Source organism: Mirounga angustirostris, unplaced genomic scaffold (genome assembly GCF_029215605.1).
Source record: "Mirounga angustirostris isolate CCGP_5_RB_7025 unplaced genomic scaffold, mMirAng1.0.hap1 SCAF_7, whole genome shotgun sequence".
Taxonomy (NCBI): Eukaryota; Metazoa; Chordata; class Mammalia; order Carnivora; family Phocidae; genus Mirounga; species Mirounga angustirostris.
In genome coordinates, this window is record NW_026991715.1 from 81,874,656 (window position 1) to 81,881,869 (window position 7,214).

The 7,214-nt window shown below is 39.3% G+C and overlaps 1 pseudogene; it reads right to left on the reverse strand.

The window, feature by feature from the left end:
• Nucleotides 1-4,728: 4,728 nt before the first annotated feature.
• Nucleotides 4,729-6,884, reverse strand: LOC123835367 (protein max-like; annotated as a pseudogene).
• Between the last annotated feature and the right edge of the window lie 330 nt (nucleotides 6,885-7,214).

The window sequence follows — 7,214 nt, forward strand, 5'->3', positions numbered from 1 at the left end:
TCCTGTAGTTTATCTGGCAACCCTAAAATTGCTTTAATAATTACATACCATTATTAATAATCCCCATTATAGAGAAAAGAAATTGAGGTTAAATCACTTGTTCTGTGCTATACATATATTTAGTTTGGAATAAAATCAAAATAGTCTGATAGTTCAGTTTCATAGTTCACGCCCCTCAGCATTCCACTGTCCTCTCTACCTCAGTGGCCACTTCTATGAGCTGAAAGCCTGCCCCCTGTGATCACTGTGGTCCCTCTCAACTCTAATCATCCATGATGTAGTCCTATTTGTCAAGGTACAAAAGGGTTTACCCTTTAAAAGTTAATTCCACTTCATTGCTCCACAATGAGTGCCTTTATTTTCACAGCATCATTAAAACAGCACTAATGTAAATAATTTTCACATTTTTTGAGAAACTTCCCAGAGATCAATGTGCCATAACCAGCCAATCACTTACTATATCAGAAAATTGATTTCTGTAATATATCCAGTGGTCCTAGCAGTTTCTCTCCAAAGTTTTACGTGCTAATTACTATCTATTTACTTGTAAAAATGCTAATAAAATATACATGGATTTAAAAATAGAGGAAAATGCCCCTTCAAGTATTACCACGGTTCATTCTCTCTACTGTAAAATGGATCCAGACCATGACAGTCAGAACAGTTGTATCATGCATGCTATGGACTTGAAAGCTCAGAGGCAAAAAGGACCTCCCGGTCATATAAAAAGTAATTTTAAATAGTTGTAGAGTTTGGGAGGAAGGGTGATAAAGGGCCGTTTCACTTTGTGTTGGCTCAGTAAAAGATTTTGAATTTATTTTGCCTAGTATCACCTCAGTCAGGTTCATGTGACACATCTAACATCATGAGTTCATTGATAGGAGTCCAAGATTCTATTTTTATTCCAAAATGGAAGCAGAGTAGATGGCGGCACACAGTTCATCTGAAGTGGTTAAATGAGGGAACTGAGCAATGTCTCAGATCCATAATGTCTGTCCACTGACAGTAGAGAAGATTGTCTTATAATGAAGTCATGGGAAGGACAATTTATACATATTCTGGGTACAGGCAATGTAGGATATTCGAGGTAAATCTACAGATGGAGACTGGACAATCTGTGAGCTTGAGTGACTGCCAAGTAGCTCCATGACCCTAGTGTCAAATGGTATTTGCTATGCCCTAACAATAGCCAAGGACTTGGCAACTTTCTTTCCTGCTCCAGTTCTGAAGAACTGGATTCACTTGTTGCCTTGGAGAGGGAGAAGGACTTCACAATTAGGGCACAAATAAACATAGAGAACAGGAAACTATATTTATTAATAAAAATCTTTGGTCTCCTCTGATTTACTGTTTCCCATCTTCACTATTCTACTGGGTTGGTTCTTTTATTTTTTTGTTTTCTCCGCAGTAATGTTTTGGTCATGTACATATGAGACACATTGTTCAGGATTCCAAATAATAATGTTGATTGGATCAAATACACTGCTAGTCATGTGCAACACCTAGTTAACTCTAATTTCTTATTCTCTTACATAGAAAGAATATCTGAGGGGCGTCTGGGTGGCTCAGTTGGTAAAGCATCTACCTTCGGCTCAGGTCATGATCCCAGGGTTCTGGGATTGAGCCCCACGTTGGGCTCCCTCCTTCCCTGCTTGGTGGGAGCCTGCTTCTCCCTCTCTTCCCCACTTGTGCTCCCTCTCACTATCTCTGTTGCTATCTCTCTCTCTCTCTCTCAAATAAATAAATAAAATCTTAAAAAAAAGAAAGCATATCCAAATGTATGAATGAGAGAGAAAGACTTAAAGGGATAATCTTACCACCTCACTAATTTATTTTGTAAAGGAAAACATTTGCTAACTCATTGTAAGTATAAAAACATTGCAATGTGATGATTCAAGTATCATAAGACTTAGGATGTGAGCTACTATGTATAAGAGTAGGGAGCTATGGGTATGATTATAAAATTCTTCTGCTTAAAATTCTTCAAAGTCTTCATCTAAAGTCATCATAATTCATCAGTTACAGGACACCCTTTATAATCTGTTCACAATTTATCTCTCCAGTCTCTTCCCTTTCACATTCTCTAATGCTTTTCCAGCCCTAGGAGCAACAAGTCATTTGCTGTATCTGGAATACATCATGTGATTTAGTTTCTAGTGACTTTGCTTGTATTTCCCCATCTCCCTGGATCACCCTTTCCCTATATTCTATGCATATTCATCTTTCACAACTCAACCCAAGTGTCACCTTCTCCATGACATCTTATCTATATACTGAGAATTAATAATTATTTTTTTCTTTTTGTGGTGCTCAAATAACATTTCTTATATCTCTTAGTTAGAGCCTTTCTTCACTAATATCATTATTTGTTGATAAATTTACCTTTGATAGTACATAATGAAATATGGTAGGATGGAGCTAATATGATTTCCTATTATGTCCCCAACATGATGTCTGTGATTTAAAAGGTGTTTAATAAATGTTTGTTAGGTGAATAACTAAATGGAAATAAACAACTGTGTACTAATCTTAGACTCTATCATGAATATACAATGCTTATGAACAGGTGAATTCCATAAATACTTAATTGTTTATTACTTAACAGTTAATAGGGCCAGAAAATAATTTTGAGGAACAAGAAATTAAATGATGTTATTTGAGGATCAAATATAATAGAAAGTGGTATGGTTTAATGAAAAAAGCATGGTCTTGGAAATAGAACTAGATTTTCATCTGAAATTCTCTACTTTGAGTTGTGAGGTCAAAGAGTAACTATTTAACCTCTCTGAGGGTCATTGTTATGGTAAAGTGTGAACAATAATAATAAAGGAGGAGGAGATATAAACTAGTGAGTTCAATCTCTGGTACATAGTAGATGATCATTAAATACTAATTCACTTCCCCTTTTCTGGAGTGTTCTGAGCTCAACATTTGAACAGAATTAGTCATGATGATACAATATGCCAGGTTAAAGCTATCTAGAAATAGGGAAGTTAAAGGGAAAAGACTAGGTAGGCACTGAGTTAATAATTATGAAGAGAATAAGATGAAATTTGCCAAATTTGATCTAGACCATTTTACAGGGCTACTTTTAAAATTCCTTTTTAATATTGGTGTTTCCTAAATTCAGTTTTATAATTGTCTAGTTTCAGGTGTAAAAAAAAGTACTAAAATTTTCTTGACACACTTGCAGTATTTTTTTTTTCACACCTAGTATCTTTTGTTATTTCAGTAACTCCACATGGAAGCCAGTTTCTTTATAGTTTCTTCTTTTGGAAACTGTGTCAGCCTCCTCTGCATCTCTCTGTCACATTTATCTTAAACTTTCTGGTGTGTTATATAAAATAATACTAGCACCTTCTGCTTGAAATAGGTAAAAATGAGAGGATGAAAAGCTGACTGAAGACCAACAACACAAAAGAACCCTGGCTCATTTGCAAAATAGTAAAATGTTTTCAGCTGCCTCAAAGATAAACATTTTTTTTAAGATTTTATTTATTTGTCAGAAAGAGAGGGAGAGAGAGACAGAGAGTAAGCACAAGCAGGGGAAGTGGCGGGCAGAGGGAGAAGCAGGCTCCCCGCGTAGCAAGGAGCCCGATGCGGGACTTGATTCCATGACTTGAGCCAAAGGCAGCCGCTTAACCAAGTGAGCCACCCAGGCATCCCAGGGTAAACATTTTGAAACAAGGCATACCTTTCACCTACTTTTATACTGGATAATTTCCTTAGAGATCTGTGAATAGGGCTCATGATAAAATTAACACTTTTGGTAATTAATTGACTGCCTACTTGATTGACTATTCTACTTGGTGAAAAAAATGTCTGGATAGGAGAACTATTCTTTCATTAAGGTATTGAGAACTTGAGTTAAATAGTAAGAAATAATTTATGATTTTTAAAGGATTAAAAGATAAAAGTTAAAAGATCACCTAAGTCCAATTAACAATATAAATAGGCTGTTTCTGTCTTTAGTACAGTGATGTAAATATTGAGGCCAATACTATTCACCTGATCAGGAAACTGTCTCAGGGGTTCAGGATAAAAAGGTATATTTTAATTTATGGGAGCTAAGAAACCCAATAGCCATTCTCTTGATAGTAATCAGAGAGGCTGCTCCACACTTATCTGTGTTTACCTTCACCAGGTTATAACCTTCAATTTTCTAGACTTTCCTAGAATATGGTCTTTTATAGACAAGGAGTGTTAATAATACTATAATATCCAATATCTTTGGAAGTTTATTTTTAATGCTCCATGCAATTACATTTCAAGGGAGGAATCTCAGGAGCATCTATAGAAAGAAACCATGAAACTTACTGTGTGGCTTAACACTTATTGAAACCTCAGTTGCAGCACAATGTGACAGATACCCATTTCTCCCCAATCCTCACTTCTAAATCCAGCTAAAAACCCTGGAAATAGTGAAAGGGACAACAAAAGGAGATCTCTTAAAGTTGTTAGGAAAACGGCAAACTGGTTTGGGATTCCGGGATGAGAGGAACAGAGTACCAAAGTGTTTTACATCCTCTTATCAAAAAAAGAAGATGACCAAGACCAGGCATTTCCCAACACCCAAACCAGGAACAGAAGTCATTCCTAGTAGGCCCATTCTTCTCCTGGACTAATGGGAGCTGTGCCTAAAGCACCCAGTTAGAGCTGGTAGAACCAGCAAGGGAGGCTGCTCTGGAGTTCCACCAATATGACTCTCTTTTCCTTACTGCCCTGGACCTAAGACTTCTTTACCTGGTCTAGAGACACCAGGGAGGCTGATGGGGAAGGGGTAGTGTGGGGTAGGCGAACCTGTACGAAGATCACATCACAACACAACACAACAAGTAGTCTGGGGACCAGTTTCCATTTCCAAAAGACAGGAGTTGTCCTACCATAATAAGCGTCCAGCCAGGGAAGTTTCGTCATCTGTGAAAACCAGAGACTACAATCTTCCACCAAGATACACCAAGTGGCTACAACTGGAGAAACCTTTCTCCATCCTTACCACCAGCAGTGAATAGGTGGAACATCATAGCAGTTCCACATAAACCTAGTGGACCAAAATAACAGTGTGGAATATCTGAAAGTTGAACTGTCATTAGAATGCAAACCCACAAAAATAGGCCAGGCCATGTATGCTAAACCTGAGCATCTTACCCTGAATGCTGGTGGTAAATTCAGTCCATCCAAATCCAACAAACATTACATTTAGCCATTCCCAAAATTTAGAAAAACCTATGGATGATGTAGATCAAAGAATTAGGAAGAGATCAATGCAAAACTGGCCAATGAAAAGATTTATGTTCTATCCATGGAGAAAATGAAGAAAATACTGATGAGTGATATACTAAGAATCTAAGCTATCCATCCACCTCTAAATAGAAGCAAATAACTACTTCAAAGTTTAGGTCAGTCATGCAATCAGCTTTGCATGGCAAGGAAACAACTTTTGAAAAAGAGGGGCTTTCCAATATTGGATGTTATCAGAGGAACCAATGCCTAGTGACAATTGGTTTTTTTTTTAAGATTTGATCACTACTTTATGAATCTGTGGCTTTGCAATACCGATGTCATCAGAAAAAGGGACAGTTCACTCAGACTCAGTAGCAGGAAATAAGTATCAAAGCATCCTCACTGGCTGTCAATACAATCCTCTACCTGACTGGATCCTTCCTTCTTATCCCACCCACTACCACACCACCACCCCACCCCTGGCAGCTACCACTTTACTGCTGCCCACTGTCCCCCCTCCACACCACACGTGTCATGCAGCCCTCCCTAAGACTGGCTGAGAGAAGCACAAGTGAAACAGGCCAGAGTCTCTGTGCTGCAAATCTGTCCCCACTTGTTTTTACACCACAAAATTTTTCAAGGATCTGGTCCTTCAATAGGACTGATAAATAGCTTTTTAGGAAAACAAAAATCATTAAAAAGAAGGTGGGATTAATTCTGATTACTTCAAAGCGGTCACCTTCTTAAAGTAGAGCAGTCCACAGATTTTCAAAGTCTATCGAACAGAGGTGAGGGTGGCCTGGGAGGAAAGACGGAAGGGGCAGGAGTCCTCCGGGCATGTGCCCAGCGGGGCTGGAGGAGCTGGTGGGTGCTCAGGACAGTGTGCGGAGAGGTCTAGCCAGTTGTCTGTCTTCCACAGAAAAAGCTGCCAAGTTAGGGTGTTTGGGCTTAAAAATTCCTGACAGTAACAAGGAGTCCCTGAAGGCAAACGTTGAAAAAAAATGGTGGAAATGGGGAAGGAAAATGAGAGCTGTTGGCCAGGAGCTTCGATGTAAAAATAAAATTAAAAATACAAAGGGAGAGAGAGGGGAAAAAAAGAGTCCCTTAAATGTTTCTGAGGGTTCTGAGCATAAACCGAAAGTAGGGTGAGTCGATGGAGGACACGGACAGTTTGTATTGCCGGCATCCCCATCTGGAGCTTCTTGTTGCTTTGGGGCCTTTCGGGCTCTGACTCCAAACTGCAGTGTGAGCCTCCATTAAAGGCAGAGATGGTGCTGCCCTTGGCATTGGTTTAGAGGCTATTGTCTGAGGAGGGGTAGTTGGTCTGCAGTTGGACACTTGATCTTGCCTTTTCCAGTGCACGGACTTGCTGCTCCAGAAGAGCATTCTGCTCCTTGAGGTCTTCAGTATCTTGCTGGTGTGTGTAGTTTTTCCTTTGCATATACTGGATATATTCTGTGGCTTTGTCTAGGGTTTGGGCCCATGGTGCCTGCTGTCCTTTGGAGTGATGGAACAGAGTCCCACAAACTCTGAAAGCTGTCTTTGATGTAGTTGCTACATTTTTGTTCCAGTGCATTATGATGAGCCTGTTTGTCAGCTGCAGATTAAAACCTAGGTTGCTCTTCATAGCTTTCCGTCTCCATGTCATTGTTGTCACTCATTTCATATGGCCCAGGGAGCAGCCACCGCAGCCATATCAGGGAAAGGGGGAGGGGGAGGGGAGGGGAAGTTAAGAACAACAACAAACCAGGTCCCCCCCACACACATACACACTCATTCATTCCTCACTAGCTCTCTCACTACACACACATAACAGGGTGAGAACCACCCCCTCACTCTAGTGACAAATTCAATAACCTTAGAAAATTGCATTTATCATCATTATCCTGGTGGTTAATGCATCACCCTTGAGAAACTAATTTTCTTTAAATATCAATCTAGTCAACTTTCAGGAGACAAAAGAATAATCAGAGAACATTAACTTTAATTGT